Source organism: Bos indicus x Bos taurus, chromosome 8, assembly GCF_003369695.1.
Source record: "Bos indicus x Bos taurus breed Angus x Brahman F1 hybrid chromosome 8, Bos_hybrid_MaternalHap_v2.0, whole genome shotgun sequence".
Taxonomy (NCBI): Eukaryota; Metazoa; Chordata; class Mammalia; order Artiodactyla; family Bovidae; genus Bos; species Bos indicus x Bos taurus.
In genome coordinates this window covers 74233993-74253134 of record NC_040083.1, presented here as the reverse complement: position 1 = coordinate 74253134, position 19142 = coordinate 74233993, and the positions used below count along the sequence as shown (strand labels likewise).

The 19142-nt window shown below is 39.8% G+C and overlaps 1 long non-coding RNA gene across 1 annotated transcript in view; it reads left to right on the top strand.

Annotated features, from left to right (window-relative positions):
* LOC113897331 overlaps positions 1-16584 on the top strand; it is a 64775-nt gene extending 48191 nt beyond the window's left edge. The window contains exons 2-3 of the long non-coding RNA XR_003512327.1: positions 2006-2126; positions 16495-16584. This is a non-coding gene — a long non-coding RNA (uncharacterized LOC113897331). The remainder of the gene's footprint in view (positions 1-2005; positions 2127-16494) is intronic.
* The last annotated feature ends 2558 nt before the right edge of the window (positions 16585-19142 follow it).

The following is a 19142-nucleotide window of genomic DNA, read 5'->3' as shown; positions in this document are numbered from 1 at the left end:
GACAGCTGCCATTATATATAAGTGGCCACTTGATTGAGGAAATCTTTTCTGTTCTCAAATCTATAGACCAGTGGTTCTCTACAGGGGGCGAGTACCCTTCCCCTAACCCTGAGGATACCTGATAACGTTTGGAGACGGTTTGGGTTGTTGTAACTAGGGGGCAATGTTACTGACATTACAGCTGATAGAGGCCAGGTGTGATGCTAAACATACCAAGGTGCCCAGGACACCTGTCCCCATTGACTCTAAAAGCCCATAGTGTTGAAGTCAAGAAACCTTTCTCTAAACATTGGCCTCAGTGCTGCCACTGTTTCATGACAATTAACAATGAGATGTCTGAGGCCCATCTGGCTTTAAAAAAGTTGTAGGGGTGTCGATAGAACTTGTGAGACTTTAAAAAGTTCAAATGTAACAGAATTTAATGAGGCTAAGTGTGGGCTTCATGGCAGCTCAGCAGTAAAGAATCTCCCGGCCAATGCAGAAGACATTGGTTTGATTCCTGGGTTGGGAAGATCTCCTGGAGGAGGAAATAGCAACCCACTTGGATATTCTTGCCTGAAAAATTCTATGGACAGAGGAGCCTGAGGGGACTACAGTTCATGTGGTTGCAAAGAGTTGCACACATCTGAGCGGCTAAGCACAGCACAGCACATAGCTGATTCACATTGTTGTACAGCAGGAACTAACACAACGTAGTATAGCAGTTACACTCCAATTAAAAAATATTTTTGCATCTATAAATATAAGCAACATTTGTGTATAATTTACTTTTCTATAATTGTCCATTTTGGGTTTAGAACTACCTTATCAATTATCTCATAAGATTAGTTGAATAGATATTTATCTTTTTCTTGTATCTGAAGCAGTTTAATAGGAGATAGATTATTTATATGTTCTTTGAAGGTTTGGATAAAATAGTTTATGAACCCATCTGAGCCTGATGTCTGGTGGGTGGCTGGGTATGGAGGAGGCTTGAGCAATGATTGAATTCTTTAAATGGTTCTTGATTTACTCATGTTTCCAATCTATCACTGAGTTAATTTAAATTTTTTATATTTCAAAGAAGATCCATTCCATCTAAACTTTAATACTTCATGGTTTCCCTTTATTCTCAGTATTTCTAGCTATGATCTCTTTTTCTTTCCTGGTATATTTTTGTGTCTTTTCTGTGTTTTTCTTGACTAGTCTTGTCTATTTTATTAGTTTGCTTTTTAAAGTATTGATTTATGATTTTGGTGAATGTCCTACAAGGTGAATCCCCTGTAGATTTCATGCTGTCAGACCAGGTGGGTCACTATCTGGGTTTCCACCTGTCATCACCAGGGTGTGGGATGAATTCCACAGCATTGCTAGAAGGCACAGATTCAGGAACAGGATTCACTAGGAAAACTTACAGAGCTTAAGGGGAATCAACAGGAGAAAAGGCAGGGGTTCCCCTCCATCGACCAGAGACACCTGTGGATGAGCAGCTGCTGGCTTGCAGTGAGGGTCTTCCTCTTCAGTGCACAGACCTCCTCCAGCCACTTGGCTTCCCCTGCCATCATCAGCTGAAAGAATGGAAGCAGCATGTTGGTGGGGAAACAAACAGGATAATGGATGTCAGGCTGTCTGGATTTGGGGCCACTCTGTCAGCAGTTCTAGCTGCCTGGCACCTGGAAACCTTGTTATTTACCCCCTCATGGAGGGCCATGAGAAAGCCATTAGTTCCCAAGGAAACTGAGTTCACATGCAGACTCCATCTGGCTATAGCTAGCTCATTTCCAGACAGTTCAGCGTGAGCGCTCAGGTCACTCCATCTGCCTGCTCTCTCTCTCTCTGCTTGAGATGCATTGTAATCACCCCCTTGCGTTTGGATCATGTCAATATCTCCTTGCAATTGGGTGGGATGTTGCTATGTGTATTTCAAGATTATGTGCATGATCACAAAAATGTATATTATCTTTTTGATGGTGTGCTCCTCTTTTGTTACCTAATGTCCTTCTTTATCGCTTTAAATATTTTTCAGGCAATTTTAAAAAGCAAACTTTTTGGAATACCTGCTATTTAGTAGCCGTCAGACTGCAGCCATTCCCTACAATAACCTCTGAGGAAATTTAGGACAAGGAAACACAGGATACTGGCTCCAGGTAGGTGAGATGCATATGAAAGGAAGGATTTCAGTGAGCCCAATCTCTTGTGTCTTCCCATACACAGAGAAGCACTATATTCCTTAACTTGAGATGTCTGGTTTTCCGTCGCAGTGACAGTGTCAGTTTCTCAGTCGTTGTCTGACTCTTTGCGACCCAATGGATGGTAGCTTGACAGGCTCCTCTGTCCATGGGGTTTTCCAGACAAGAATACTGCAGTGGGTAGCCATTCCCTTCTCCAGGGGATCTTCCCAATCCAGGGATTGAACCTGGGTCTCCTGAATTGCAGGCAGATTCTTTACCATCTGAGCCACTGGATTATAATATAACTCTATGTTGCTCAAAATTTTCAACCTTTGGTGATTGGAGCCCTTTCAGCTGGCCCTGTGTCCCTTTGACAAACCACGATCAATGTAGGCTTTTGTTTGTTTTAACACTTATCATTTTCTGCCATTACAAGATGCTCTGGACTTATCATAGATATTTTCTGCTATCGCCACAAAATTAGTCTTTTCGAAGAATCCTGGCTCCTTTTATTGGAGAATCTTAGAAACCAAAATCTGGACGCTATACCAAGTGTCATTCCTTCCAGGTCCTTCTAGACCAAGAAAATATATGTGTGCATTAGCCATAAATGTGTACACTATAATACACACATAAATAAATATTTCTATATGCAGCCATCTGTATATTAAGCTAAATGTGAGTTAAGCTAAACATGAGTTCTTACTGATGTCACCAACTTTGATCCATTATCACATAGGTCATTCTAGCCTTTTTTTAAAATAACAGTTTTTCTTTAACTAGGTTTTTTTTTTTTAGTATTTACTTATTTGGCTGTGCTGGGTCTTAGCTACAGCATGCGAACTCTTAGTTGTGGCATGTGAATTCTTAGTTGTTGCATTTTTGATCTAGTTCCCTGATCAGGGATCAAACCCAGGCCCCTTGCATTGGGAACATGTAGTGGTAGCCACTGGACCACCAGGGAAGTCCCTTTTCTAGCCTTTTATTCTAGCCTGTCTCTAACCTTCTCGTCCAACAGTGAGAAAGCCATCTTTGACCAACTGTCGTTCATTTATTCAATTGTTCGATTCTGGCATACATGCATAACAGTGGTAGAGGTATTAACCCCTACCCCTGTGCGAAATTACTTGGCCAACTAGGCTGCAGTGCTCCTGTGCAGTTTCTTTTACCTCTAGTCTTATGAAATACACTCATTTTCAGTTGCTTAAATCAGTACTTCTTCCCCTGCCCCTTTCAGAGAGGTTGTTTTGTATATTTGTAATGTAGTTAGATTGTTTTGTCATATTCTGTACTCTTTCCTTCCTATGAATGTTTCGGAAATCAACTTCATCGAGCTATGATCTCTGTACAATAAACTATATCAGTTTAAAATGCAATTCAATGAACTCTGACAGACACACACACTCAGGACACCACTGCCACAATTAAGACAGGATATACCTATTACCCTCAAAAGCCACCCTTGACTTTGCCATATGCCCTTTCTTCACATCTGGTCCCAGACATCTGTATATGCTTTTTTGTCTCTATATGTCAGATTACATTTTTTAAAAATCATTTTGAGATTCCTTCATGGTTTTGTGTAATTAATATTTATTTATCCTTTTTTGCCTGTTGAGGAATATTTGGTTAGGTTCAAGTTTTTAGCTATTGTGAATGAACACACCCGTTATGAATATTTATACATAAGCACTTCTATGAAAATATTTGCTTTCTCTTGGGTAAGTAACTTGAAGTAGAATGTCTGGGTCATATGGTAGGTGTGGGTTTAACTTTAAGAAAAGTCCAAACTCTTTTCCAAATTGGCCAGACCATTTTTATTCCCACTGGTGGTGTATGAAGGTTGTCACATTTTCTTCTCTCACGCTGACTTGCATACCTCTTATAAGGACTCCTGTGATTACATTGGACCTACTGGGATAATCCTGAATATTCTCCCCATCTTGAGATCTCAATTATGTTTGAAAAATCCCTTTTGCTGTTGAAGATAACATTCATATATGGACTAGGATGTGAACATCTTTCAGGGGCCATTTCAGAACAGTCTCAAAGAATTTGTGGCCATATTTTATCACTCACGTCATAATTTCTAAGAGCAATTTCTAATTTCACAGGGACTGGTACTGCTAGAACTCAGCATGGAAGTGTGAAGCATAGTCAGAGATGAGTTTTGAAAGGTTAATTGGGTGATTCAATCATGTAGAGAATTCTCTGCCAATGTGATATTCTGGGCTTTTACTTAAAGTAAGTCAGGAGGAAATTGGAGGATTTTTGAGAAGGCTAAAAACATCATCTGACAGAATGTAACAAACTCACTCTGGCTATTGTGTCAAGAGTAGACTATAGACGGACAAAGTTGGATGTAGCAGATGAGTTAGGAATTTTTTTTTTTTTTTCCCAGTCCAAGCAAGTATGAAGGGGGCTTAGGTCAGGGTAGAAGCTGTAGTGATGGTAAGAGGTAGCTAATGTTGGGATATGATTTGAACGTAAGCTCAAAGATCTGTTCCTGAACTGGATATGGTATGTGAGGAAAAGAAAGGAAGTAAGGAAAACTCCAACTTTGTTTTTTAAAAATTAATTAATTAATTTATTTTTGGCTGTGCTGGGTCTTCACTGCTGAGAGTAGGCTTTCTCTACTTGTGGTTAGTGGGCTACTCTTTGCTGCTGTGCACAGGCTCTTGGCATTCAGGCTTTGGTAATTGTGGCACTCGAGCTCAGTAGTTGTGGCTCATGGGCTTAGGTGCCTCATGGGCATGTGGAATCTTTCCAGAGCAGGGATCAAATCTGTGTTCCCTGCATTGGCAGGCAGATTCTTAACCATTGGACCACCAGGGAAGTCCTCCAAGTTGTTTTTGGCTAGGGCCATTAGGAGGATGCAGTTATAATCTATGAGATGGGGGAAGCTACTGGTAGTTTAGAGGGGAAAGATTAGACTTCAGTTTTGTCCATGTTAAGTTCAGATGCCTATTCTATAATTTTATAGTAAGTTTGGGGAAGTAGTTGGGTATAGTGAAGAGTTTGGGGAAGAAGTCTGGACTGAGGATAGAAATTTTGAAGTCGGCAGCATATAGGTCATGCCCACCTCTGCTCAGTCACTCAGTTATGTCCTACTCTTTGCAGCCCCATGGACTGTAGCCCAACAGGCTCCTCTGTCCATGGGATTTTCCCAGAAGGAATACTTGAGTGAGTTGTCATTTCCTCCTCCAGGGATCTTCCTGATCCAGGGATCAAACTCAGGTATCCTGCATCTCCTGCATTGGCAGATGGATTCTTTTACCACTGAGTCACCTGGGAGGCCCCATATAGGTCATGAGAGTAGATGAAATCATCAAAACAATGAGTATACAGAGATGATGACCAAGACTGGTTTCTAGAATTCTGCAACATGGAAAGTTCAGGGAGACTAGAAGGACTCAGAAAAAAAAAAAAAAAAAGGCTCAGAATTCATGACTATTGAAGTAGAAGGAAATCAGGAGAGTGTATTGCCTTGGAAACCAAGAGAAGAAAGTGAAAGGGCTGGAAGTGATGAACTCTGTCAAATAAGGTGCAGATTGAGAATTGATTACTGAATGTAGAAATGTGAAGGTCATCCATGAACTTGATAACAGCATTTTTGATAGAGTTGCATGGAGTGCAATAATATGATGAGAATAGTTACAAGAGAGAAAGGAAAAAGAAGCATTGGAGATAGCAGTCACTTTTAAGGTGTTAAGCTCTAAAAGAAGGTGATAAATAGAATGGTACCCAAAGGGTGAAGGAAAGAGAAAGTAGAGCGATTTTTAAGATAGGAGACCAAATAGAAGTTTGGAGTAGATCCAGAGAAGGATTCATATAGAAGGGAATATCATGGCAAAGAAAGAAGGAATGACTGCTGGAAAGTTCCTTGAGAGGGCCAAAGGGATGGTCCTAGGTTGGTCTTAGCTAGGAGCTAGGGCTCCAAAATCACTGCAGATGGTGACTGCAGCCATGAAATTAAAAGACGCTTACTCCTTGGGAGGAAAGTTATGACCAACCCAGACAGCATATTAAAAAGAAGAGACATTACTTTGCCAACAAAGGTCTGTCTAGTCAAGGCTATGGTTTTTCCAATGGTCATGAATGGATGTGAGAGTTGGACTATAAAGAAAGCTGAGTGCTGAAGAATTGATGCTTTTGAACTGTGGTGTTGGAGAAGACTCTTGAGAGTCCCTTGGACTGCAAGGATATCCAACCAGTCCATCCTAAAGGGAATCAGTCTTGGGTGTTCATTGGAAGGACTGATGTTGAAGCTGAAACTCCCATACTTTGGCCACCTGATATGAAGAGCTGACTCATTTTAAAAGACCCTGAAGCTGGGAAAGATTGAGGGCAGGAGGAGAAGGGGATGACGGAGGATGAGATGGTTGGATGGCATCACCGACTCAACGAACGTGGGTTTGGGTGGACTCCAGGAATTGGTGATGGACAGGGAGGCCTGGCGTGCTGCGGTTCATGGGGTCACAAAGAGTTGGACATGACTGAGTGACTGAACTGAACTGTGGTCCCACCTAATTCCACAGGATTGGTTCCAGAGAGGAGCAGATAGAACTTCCACCATCGATCTATCCATTTTGATCTTGTCAGCTCAGAAAAGCCAGTTATGGATTAAGAAAAGCCATAACATTAAGGCAGCAATCCTTTGCTTGTAGGAAATCCAGCCTCTTATTTTAGAAAATCTCTCTAGAACCTAAAGAAATGAAGTGACTTGTTTATATTTAACCCATGATTTTATGGCTTCATCGTTTCCATTTTATTCTTAAATTTTGAATGAGTTCTGTAAAACATTTTATAAAAGAGCTGATTTGAGAAACAATAATTAGCATAATTAAAAAGGCTAGTTTCTTAAGTAGGAACTTTATTAGGGAAATAAAGCTCCATTTTGTGCTCAGTCTGTCACTGAGAGAATTAAATTCTATCCCCTTCCTCAAACCTGTGAATTGCATTTCACTAAGAACAATCAAAAAAGCTCTTTTTAGTAAAGATATCTAGATACTCGGTCACTCAGGTGTGTCTGACTCTTTGAGACCCTTTGGACTGTAGCCCACTCGGCTCCTCTGTCCATGGAATTCTCCCCATAAGATACTGGAGTGCATTGCCATTTCCTTCTCCAGGGGCTCTTCCTGACTCAGGGGTCAAACCCGCATGTCCCATTGACAGGCAGATTGTTTACCACTGAGCACCTGGAAAGCCCAAAACTATCTAGAAAAAACTCAAATAAATACTAGAAAGCTGTAAAGATGGTTTTACTCTAAAAGCCCAAATTCCTCCAATTTTCTGTTAATAACAAACAATTCTCAGAGACTGCTTGGGTTCAGCTAGGAACAACATACAGTTTCAGCACTTTTTATCTCCCTTAGGATAATCTCTGGAATTAAATGCAGTGGCAGGACAAACATTTCTTGTAGTTACTTAAGCAAGAACTTTGAGGGCTGGCTAGTCCCTCCATAGACATGAAGGTCCATAGCAGAACTATGCACAATAACCAGTAGGTGGAAACAACCAAATGTCATCAAGGGTGAATGGATAAACCAAACACGTTACATACACACAATGGAATCTTATTCATCCATAAAAAGGAATTACTAGATTTTAAAGGATTTACACTATAACTGAGATTAAGTCTGAAAACTTTATGATAAGTAAAAGAAGCCAGACATCAAAGACTTTTATTGATTGCTTCCATTTATATGAAATATCCAGAATAGGTAAATCCATAGAGACAGGAATCAGGCTGGTGGTTGCTCAAGGGCTGGCGTGAGAAGAGAATTCAAAGTGATTGCTAATAGGTACAGAGTTTTTTGTGGGGTGATGAAAATGTTTTAAAATTAGCAAGAGGTGGTGGTTGCATTGTGAAAGTATTAAATGCTACTGAATTGTGGACTTTAAAATGATGAATTTTGTTATGTGACTTTCACCTCAATTAAAAAACTTAATATGGGAAAAAAACTTTCAGTGGCTCCTCATTGTATTTATTTTTTTTTTAAACTTCTTAAAATTTTTACTTGTTTATGACAAGCTGAGACAGCACATTAAAAAGCAGAGGTATTACTTTACCAACAAAAGTCCATATAATCAAAGCTATGATTTTTCCAGTATCATGTATGGATATGAGAGTTGGACCATAAAGAAGGCTGAATGCTAAAGAATTGATGCTTTTGAATAATGGTGTTAGAGAAGACTCTTAAGATTCCCTTGAACTGCAAGGAGATCAAACCAGTCAATTCTAAAGGAAAGCAGTCCTGAATATTCATTGGAAGGAATGATGCTGAAGCTGAAGCTTCAATACTTTGGCCACCTGATGAGAGGAGCCAACTCATTGGAAAAGACCCTGATGCTGGGAAAGATTGAAGGCAGGAGGAGAAGGGGGTGACAGAGGATTAGATGGTTGGGTGGCATCATCGACACAATGTCACATGAGTTTGAGCAAACTCTGGGAAATAGTGAAGGACAGGGAAGCCTGGTATGTTGCAGTCCATGGGGTTGCAAAGAGCCGGGCTTAGCAACTAAGAAACAAAACATTTTTATATATGGCTATGCTGGATCTTTGTTGCTGCGCAGGCTACTCTCTAGTTGTGGTGAGCCGGCTTCTCATTGCAGTGGCTCCTCTTGTTGTGGAACACGGGCTCTAGGAACTAGGGCATGTGGGCTTCAGTAGTTGCAACTCCCGGACTCTAGAGCACAAGTTCAACAGTTGTGGCACACAGGCTTAGTTGTTCCGAGGCATGTGGGATCTTCCTGGATCAGAGATGGAACCTGTGTCTCCGGTATTGGAAGGCTAACTTAACCACTGAACCACCAGGGAAGTCTCTAAATAGGCACTTTAAAATGAGAATGAGGGAGTGGGGAGAAGTGATGGGGGGAGGAGGCTTAGGCAGTCAAGCAACTGAAGTTACACAAAGTGGTTAAGAGGGTTGGCCAGCATGAATTTGATTAGGGAGTGTCAGGCTGCTACTTTCCCTTAGAGACTGGAAAGCAGAGCCCCACTCCTTTTTGAGAACTCCGTTTCAAAGGAAGGGCTTTCAGGTCCTTGAGACTGTCCTGGGTTATAGGAGATGTATGTACATCTCAAAGGGACAGTGGAAGGATATACAGTTGTAAGCCTTTAAAATAAATCCTTTAAGAAAGGCAGGAAGTCAGTACATTGTTTTGGCAGCCTTGAGCTTTTCTGACCTGACGCTAGATCAGCATGGGGGATCTTGGTTCCCTGACCAGGGATTGAACCCACTCTCCCTGCATTGGCAGCACAGAGTTTTAACCACTGGACCACCAGGGAGGTCTACCCTACATAGTTCTTTTTGATCCATATAATATTATATTCTTATCTTGGTTAACATATCTCTTTCCCCTATTGGAGCTTCTAGAGGGTAGAAATGTTGCTTCATTTTTTATTTTGATTCTCGATCTTCATTCAGTTTCTGGCATATATTAGGTAAATAGCTAATGTGAGATGAGGGTTTCCCAGGTGGCTCAGTGTAAAGAATCTGTTTGCAATGCAGGAGATGCAGGTGACTTGGGTTCTGTCCATGGTTTGGGATAGGAAATGATAACCCACTCCAGTATTCTTGCCTGGAAAATCCCACGGACAGAGGAGCCTGGTAGGCTACAGTCCATAGGGTCGCAATGAGTTGGAGTAAATGAGCACGCATGCACACAGTGTTAGATGAATGAATTAAAAAATGAAAAGTAGATAGATAGATAAAGTCATACTGTTCATTTGTGGGGCTAGAAGCCAGATTTCTTATGCAAAGCCCAGATTCCTTGACATAAACAAGCCTAACTGATGGCTCCTCACAAGGCAAGACCCAGGAAAATTTGTAACATACAAGGAAGGTATGTTGGAGTTTAAAAAAAAAAAAACAAGTAAAAGATAACACGTAGACTACCTAGTTAAAAACATCTTTGCCATAGTAAGTATTAGTTTTTCTTAGACAACTCCAATGTAAATGTTTGTGCACCTATATACTAATACATGTTTTTGAATTTTAATTTTTGTGTATATTTAACATACAACTTTCTATTTACCTCTTTCAACTGGAAATTAAAACTTTAATTAAAAAAGCTAGCCACATGTTGTATTTTCTGTACTTAGAAATACAGTCAACACATATCAAACTGAAAAGCTTCTGAACAGCAAAGGAAACCATTAACAAAATGAAAAAGTAAATTATAGAAAGGGAGAAAATATTTGCAAATCATATATATGAGAAAGGATTAATATCCAAAATATATCAAAAACTTATACAACTCAAAAATTATAATGGATAGTATCATTAAAGCCAGGTCAAAAATATATTCTCAAAAAATAATAAGCAAAGATTCTTTATTATTAATAAGATGTCTTTAGTTGAGCTTTTGTTCAGGTGAAACTGTAAATAGCTAAATAAGTTTGATGAAACGGAAACACTTGGTTCTGTGATGGTGTGTGGTGTGAGAGTTTCTACTTGTCAAATGTGTATTAAAAGTAATAAAATTTCAGAAAAAAGAAAATATCCCCAAACAATCCGATTAAAAAATGGTCAGAGGGACAGAATTAAATATTTCGCCAAAGAGAAATACAAATGTCTAACATGTACATGAAAATGTATTCAACACCACTAATCACCAGGGAAATGCAAATCAAAGCCATCCTGAGATAGCGCCTCTGCAGTCTCTTCTTCTTCCCCTCACTGTGCATGCCTGGCTTTCTCTTCTCTGGTTTGATTGACAGGATTACTGTGTGCCCATGCTTAGTTGCTCAGTTGTGTCTGGCTCTTTGCAACCCCAAGGACTGTAGCCCAAAAGGCTCCTCTGTCCATGGGATTCTCCAGGCAAGAATCCTGGAGTGGGTAGCCATTCCCTTCTTCAAGATATCTTCCCGACCCAGAACTGAACTTGGGTCTCCTGCATTGCAAGCAGATTCTTTACCACCTGAACCACCAGGGAAGCTCATTTCCAAGCAAAGACATGAATAAAATAAGAAATGAGCAGTTCAAAGATCTGGGGCAAGGCCTTATGGATAGAGGAAACAAAGAACCCAAAGGAGGGAGTAAGATGGAGCTCACAGTGGCAACACCAAGGCCAAAATGCAGAAGATAGAGAGGCAGGATGGTGGGAAAGGAAGGTGAGGAGGCTGCAGGGGCCAGGTAATTTATAGCTTTGTGGTTTTAACTAAGCTGTAAGGTAACTGACTGACTCACAGGGAGAATCTAGGATTTTTGTCATAAGTGTGAAAACCATTGGAAAGTAATTAGAGAGTCTTGAATAGGGAAGAGGTGTCTGATTAAGGTTTTGAAAAAAAAAGAAGCATCCTGGATAGACCAAAGTAGGACAAGAGTGGACAAAGAAAGATAAATCAGAAGATGATTGGAGAATTCTGGATCAGAGATGATAGTGGTTGGAGTGAGAATCTTGCCAGTTGGGTATGAGAAAGGGTTGTCAAATATGGAATGTATTTTGAAGGAACAGTCTTAAAGATTTGCTGACCTCCATCTGAACAGGGGACAAATACTACAAATCTGCAATAATTAAGCTGGTGTGTTCCTAGCGTACAGTAATTAGTCAGATCGGGGAAGGAGTATACAGTCCCCAAAGAGAGCCACTTGTGAGAGAGTTTTGCAAATCATAACGAGGAACTAATCAGTGAGAAAGGGTAGATTATTTAAAAATGGTGCTGAGAAAACTGACTTAGAGTTTTCAAAACAATATGATACCTCCCATTGTCTTGTGGATGCCAGCACATATACTAGATAGATTAAATAATTCAGTCAACATAAAAACATGAAGTCATAAGGAATTAATGTCAGAACCACATTTGGGTTCTTGATTAGGAAGGAGGAACTTATTCAGCATAAAAGCAAAGGCAGAAACCACCGGGAAGAATTGATAGAAATGGGAAGCTCTTGTGTGTCACAAAAAACTAAGAGCCAAGTGACAGACAAAACCTAGTCACTGCATGTGATGAAGGGTTACCATCAATGATACACAGAAGAATGGTTTTCATTGTAAGGAAGAGACAAACATTCAGTGTAAAAAATGGGCAAGAGACTTTCTGCTGTAAAAATGTAAAATTTGCTGAAGTTCAAACTGGCTTAAACTCTAAGGTAACTGACTGACTCACACAACTGAAAGTCTAGAGGGAGGGTGAACTTTAGGGTTGGTTGATCTAAGACCCAAAACAGAGAATTTAGATTTTGTCCCCCCCTTATTTTCTATTCTGGCAACATGTCAGTTCCCATGTAAGTCTGGTTTCCAGGGGTTCAGAAGGGCTGCTGATTATGATCATAGATACATGTCTCATTCCTAGTCATGTGGCTCTTCCTTCTCTCTCAATGCACTTTTAAATTATGTAACATTTTGAATATATGTTAATAAATAACATGTATAATGTATATGCAGGTCATGCAGGGTTATTAAATAGAAAAACCCAAGGTAAGAACTGCAAATTTACCAATATCTTGAAATCTTACATTATCAGTATGTCCTTCACAAAGCCCTTGTCTTCTTCTTTTTTTTTTTTATTCTGTATTTTTAAAATTTATATTGGTCTTAGTTATGGCAGACAGGATCTTTAGTTGAGGCATGTGGGCTCTAGTTCCCTGACCAGAGATCAAACCTGGGCCCCCTGCATTGAGAAGGCAGCAACTCAGCCACTGGACCACCAAGGAAGTCTCCATGTCTTCTTTTTTCTGAGGAATATACTGCCTTGATATTTAGTTTATCATTTCCTGGCTGTTTACTTATTTTAACTGCTGCTGCTGCTGCTGCTAAGTCGCTTCAGTCGTGTCCGACTCTGTGCGACCCCATAGACGGCAGCTACATACTTATTTTAACTACTACATGAATTCATATATTCATATGCTAAATAAGATATAACTCAGATGTGTTTGTTCTTGAGTGTTATGAAAATTATATTGTACACAGCTGTATCTTTTTCACTTGCCCTCACTTATAAATTCTTTGCTATGATTATGAGAACTTATTTATCTCGTCTCTATTGATGGACATTGGGTTGTTTCTCTTTGTTTTATTGCAACTAAGAACAATGCCATGATCATTCTTGCACATGTCTCCCTTTGGATGTGTGCACGAGTGTCTCAGTATTTAAACAGGATGGAGGTTTGGGTAATACGTTATGCAAATTAAACTTTACAAGACAACGCCCAGTTGTTCTACAAAGTGATGATACCTACTTACAGCCTCATACAAGAGCATAAGTAACTATTGCTCAGTGATACATGTTATCATCAGACTTACCTTTTTGTATTCCTAATGAGCTGTTCTCTATGGTTATCTTAGGCTTATGGTTGCATCTTCTAAACACTTATTCTCTGCTCCATGTGTTGGTGCAATTTCTTATTGGCTTTATCATTGAACCCATGTAGCCCTTTTACTTGCATTTCACACAAAATCACTCAAACAATCCCTTATGCATCAGACTTCGGGAGACTTGAAAGAGCTGCATCACAAAACACAAATGAGTTACAACTGAAAATCAAACATTCCTGCCCTTAAAAGTCTTTGGCTACCGATAGCTTATGGTGAATGACGTCAGATTCGTGATCTCCGAAGAAGACTTAGCTTTGGGACCAGCGACCAGGCTTGATCACTCAAGAGCTTTTATGTAGCAGAGTTTCATTAAAGAAAGAAAAGGGACAGAGAAAACTTCTGACATAGACAACAGCAGGGGGACAAAGAGTGCCCCCCTCACTAGTCTTAGAAAAGGGAATTATATACTTTTTAAATTATTTGTTACAATAAATCAAAAGAATGTCTCAAGGTTGTAAAAATTTTACCAGACCCACTCCCACAATTTACATTTTAAGATAATAGGATTAGAATTTAACAATAGAAAGATTTTACCAAACCCACTCCCATAATATACATCCTAAAATATAAGGATTAATCAGAAGGTCTGAAGGTTTTCAGAAGGAGAATCTGTCCTCAAGCAGGATACATTGTTGTTATATAATCAGATCAGATCAGATCAGTCGCTCAGTCCTGTCCGACTCTTTGCAACGCCATGAATCACAGCACGCCAGGCCTCCCTGTCCATCACCAACTCCTGGAGTTCACTCAGACTCACATCTATCGAGTCAGTGATGCCATCCAGCCATCTCATCCTCTGTCGTCCCCTTCTCCTCCTGCCCCAATCCCTCCCAGCATCAGAGTCTTTTCCAATGAGTCAACTTTTCACATGAGGTAGCCAAAGTACTGGAGTTTCAGCTTTAGCATCATTCCTTCCAAAGAAATCCCAGGGCTGATCTCCTTCAGAATGGACTGGGTGGTCTCCTACAGAGTTTAAACTCAGTTGTTTGTTGTGTAATCACCAGTTCCCGACTTAAAGAAAAAACATTTTATGTGATTAAGACTAAGGAATGTAAAGAAAAAAAAAGACCTTTGTCCTTTCCTCCTCCAGAATTCCAAACCCCTATCTTCTCCTTGAAAACACCATACCCATCTCTCCTCCTCAGGGATCCTGCACTTCTTATCAACCTGCCTAGGAACTGATTCTCTCACTACTTCACCAAGTGGTTTGTTCCTCTTTCGTCTCTTTTTCAGGAAGTCATGGACTTCACTGGTGGCTCAGACAGTAAAATGTCCGCCTACAATGCAGAAGACCCAGGTTCAATCCCTGAATCAGGAAGATCTCCTGGAGAAGGAAATGGCAACCCACTCTAGTATTCTTGCCTGGAAAATCCCATGGACAGAGGAGCTTGGTAGGCTACAGTCCACGGGGTCACAGAGTCAGATGCGACTTCACTTTCTTTTTCTCCTTTTGCTCAGGTAGAAAAAAAAAAAAGCCAAATTTCTCTCTTTTTCTCATACAGAAGAACTCAACTCCCTCCTGTCTTTTCCCGTAAGGTTATTTCCAAACTTCCCTTTGCAAATCCCAAAACTTGGCTAAAGTTTAGAAATTACCACTTGAAAGGTCCTGATTAGTCTCTGAGACAAGGCACTGTTCTTTTTCTACAGTCTCTTGTCTAGAAGCAGATTGTGACTCCATTCTTTTAGTTCTGTCACATGAGTGTATGTTCCTCGGTTCTTTGTCTTGTCACAACAAAGATTTGGAGCGATGGACATTAAAGCCCTCGGTGCGTCACAGCTCTCGGGTCTTGGACAAACCGTGCTACAGCTCTTGGGCAAATCAGTGTTATAAGCTCTATTTGATTTAGAAGGTAGCAGGAGAATCCAAGACTCAAAGAGAAGAGAGTGGAGGAGCGCACGGGGGAGGGAGAGAGAGAGAATGAGAGAGAGAGAGAGTGAGAGAGAGAGAGCGCACGCACGCGGAAGAGAGAGAGTCCATGAGAAAGCGCTTTGGCTCCTCCTTTTATATATTTTTCCTCCACCTAGGCCTGCCCTATGTAAATTGGGCTTAGCCAGGAGTGCTGTTTGTTCTGCCTGAAGTCTTCACTCTGATCTTCGGACCTTCCTTTGATCTTCCTTGTCTTTTAGCCACCGCCATTTTGGACTCCTTTTCCCTAGTCTACCTACCTAACAGTTCAATAGACATTAAAATAGAAAACTGGAAGAATATTAACGAAATGTTAGTAGCTTCTATTCTTAGCTTTCCTAGTGGCTCAGATAATAAAGAATCTGCCTGCAATGCAGGAGACCCAGGTTCAATCCCTGGGTCAGAAAGATCCCCTGGAGAAGGAAATGGCAACCCACTCCACTATTCTTGCCTGGAGAATTCCATGGACAGAGGAGCCTGGCAGGCTACAGTCCATGGAGTCACAGAGTTGAACACAGCTGAGTGACTAACACTTTAAACTTTTCTGAATGATGTTTAATCTAGACTTTTTTCAACTTTTTAAAATTTTATCTTATATACTTTCCAAGTTTTGTAAGAAAACATAACATGTCACATCCTCTTAGAGATCAGCTACTTTCAGGAAACTCATTCCTTCTTTGGGAACAAACTTATCAGTGTAATACATGTACCATAGGAGGTTAAAACCTTAGGAATCAGAAGAGGGTTCAAATTCTGCTTCCATTCCTTACACATTGGGACTCCTTGGGCACATTTCCTTATTTAAATGAAAGATATTGTAAGCATTAAATCAGATATGCATATTAAATGCTTTACATACTGACTGCTGTACATTGAGATAAATCTTAGGACTGGAAAAGGGCAATTTCTATGACTTTGAAGTTGGTGATATGCTGGCAAGTGGTGTTCAACAGGGCGGTGTATGAAAAATAATTTATTACAAATTATAATCAGTGTTAAAGCTTACATGTATACTGACTTCAGTATACATGTAATTTAATTAATTAACTTAAATGTATGTAAAGTAACTTTATGATAACTCCTATAGTCACATCACTTTTCCACATTTGATTTCAGAATATCTTCTTAAGTGGAAGACAAAAACATGGAATGATGCTAAAAATTCCAGGTAAATACATTATCCATGCTGCATTTCATGTAGCCCTTACTTGTGTAGTATTATTCATTAAATGATTATAATTGATTACATTGCTATGACTTGTGATTGTATAATTATTTCATTTTTTCTTGTATTTTTTTGTTTTACTCCCATGAGTAAATTTTAGTAAGAAAGAAAGCAAATATTAAATAAGAAGCTGCAAATGGGATAAGAATGTGATCAATATCTTTGTTAGGAACACAGAAAAACTAGACTGATCAAAAAAGAAATTGAAAATAATGATCAGATGGTATGGATTAACATTTTTACATTAACAATATATTTAAATTGATTTCACTGTGTCCATGAAAGGCAAAGTAGGTGAACCTTATTTACTTTATTTCTGCACAAATTGTCTCGTTTTCTTCAAAGACCAGAAACTGCCATTAGAGTGTCTAAAATATATTTTGAGAAAATATTGTCAAAAAATACTTTAAATTTTTTTATTTTTCAGTTAAAGTATAGTTTATCTACAGTATTATTTTAGTTTCAGGTATACAACACAGTAACTCACTATTTTTATACATTATACTCCATTTAAGTTATTATAAAATATTGGCTACATTTTGTGTGCTGTGCAGTATATTCTTGTGATTTATTTTATACACAACAGTTTATACCTCTTAATCCCATACCCTATTCTTGCCCCTCTCCACATTGCTCTCCCCACTGGCAACCACTAGCTTGTTCTATGTATCTGTGAGTCTCTTTCTGTTCTGTTATACTCATTTGTTTGATATCTGTTAAGCCAAACTGTTATAATGTGTCATTTATGGCCACTGTTTCTTTATGGATATTTTTGTCTGGATGATCTGTCCATTGATGTAAGTGAGGTGTTAGTATTATTGTCAATTTCTCTCTTTATATCTATTAATTTTGCTTTATATATTAATACTGCTACTGCTAAGTCACTTCAGTCATGTCCAGCTCTGTGCAACCGCATAGATGGCAGCCCATCAGGCTCCCCCATCCCTGGGATTCTCCAGTCAAGAACACGGGAGTGGGTTGCCATTTCCTTCTCCAATGCATGAAAGTGAAAAGTGAAAGTGAAGTCGCTCAGTCGTGTGCGACCCTTAGCATGGACTGCAGCCTACCAGGCTCCTCCGTCCATGGGATTTTCCAGGCAGGAGTACTGGAGTGGGGTGCCATTGCCTTCTCCGTTACATATATTAATAGGTGCTCCTACATTATAGTGTGTATATGGTACTGAGTGTTATATCGTCTTCTTTTATGAATTCCTTTATCATTTTGTAATGCCCTTCTTTGGTTTTTGTTATACTTTAAAGTTTACTTTGTCTGATATGAGTATTGCTACCCTCATTTCTTTTTGTTTCCATTTGCATGAAATATCTTTTACCATCCCCTCACTTTCAGTCTGTGTTATCTTTACCTCTGAAGTGAGTGTCTTGTAGATGGGCCTTAGTATTATTATTTTTAATCCAATCAGCCACCTTCTGTCTTTGGATTGGGGCATTTAGTCCACTGATGTTTAAAATGATTATTGATAGGTATGTACTTACTGCCATTTGGTACTTGTTTTCTGGTTGTTTTTGTAATTCCCCTCTGTTCTTTCTTCTTATTTTAGTTCCTTCTTTGGATGTGCACACTTTCCTTGGCAATGGGCACCCAATGTGGGCTGGGTGCGTGCTGGGGCTGTCACAAGAAATTGGCCAGAGCCCCACACAGTTTTCAACTGGTTTCCTTAGCCTCGTTCCTGGGAGTAAACAAGTGTGTGTGTGTGTGTGTGTGTGTGTGTGTGCATGCATGTGTGTCTGTGTGTTCTTCACAAGCAGAGTCTTGGTTTCTTGCAGCTCTCCTCTAAGTCCCACTGGATTTCAAACCAGCTATGAAGACTCGTCTTCCGGGTGCTGGACCCCAGGGCTAAGATGCCCAATATGGGTAATGAGTCCCTCCCTTGCCAGGGAGAATTCCTGAGTCAGTGACAGCCCCACCTCTTCTGTGTCCCCTGCTAGGACCATGGGTCCTGAGCCTGTTGCTTCTCCTCCCTTTCTACTGTAATTCCAGTGTGTCTTTCCTCACAGGCTTGGTTATACAAGAGCCTTTCTGCCAGTCTTCAGTTCGTTTTCAGCAAGAATTGCTCCACATGAGATGTATTTTCTGATGTGTTTCTAGGGGGAGGTGAGCTCAGCATCTTCCCACTCCATTATCTTGATCTTCTTCCTATGAGAAGTGCTCCTTTGAACTGGGTTTTCCCCAACCTGTTCTAGTTGAGATATGGATTTGCATAATCCACAGGGCTCTCTTTTGTAATGTTCAGATCTTTATCCAACCTCTCTTCCATTTAATTTCTGCTCACAAATTTTTCTTTCTTATTTCTTTCCCTAGACTTTGTTCTTTCATAAAGCAAGACTTGTTTTATTATGGAACTCAATTATGAGTATTCAGTTATAGAGAAAGCAAGCTATTTTGCTGTTTGAAAAAAAAAGGAGAAAGAAAAAAATCCACAAACCTTTTTTTTTTTTTTTGCAGAAGGAAATTAAAGATGGGAAAAGAGATAGTCTTACAGGAACTCTGCAGGAGTTCTGAAACAGGCTACCATTACAGA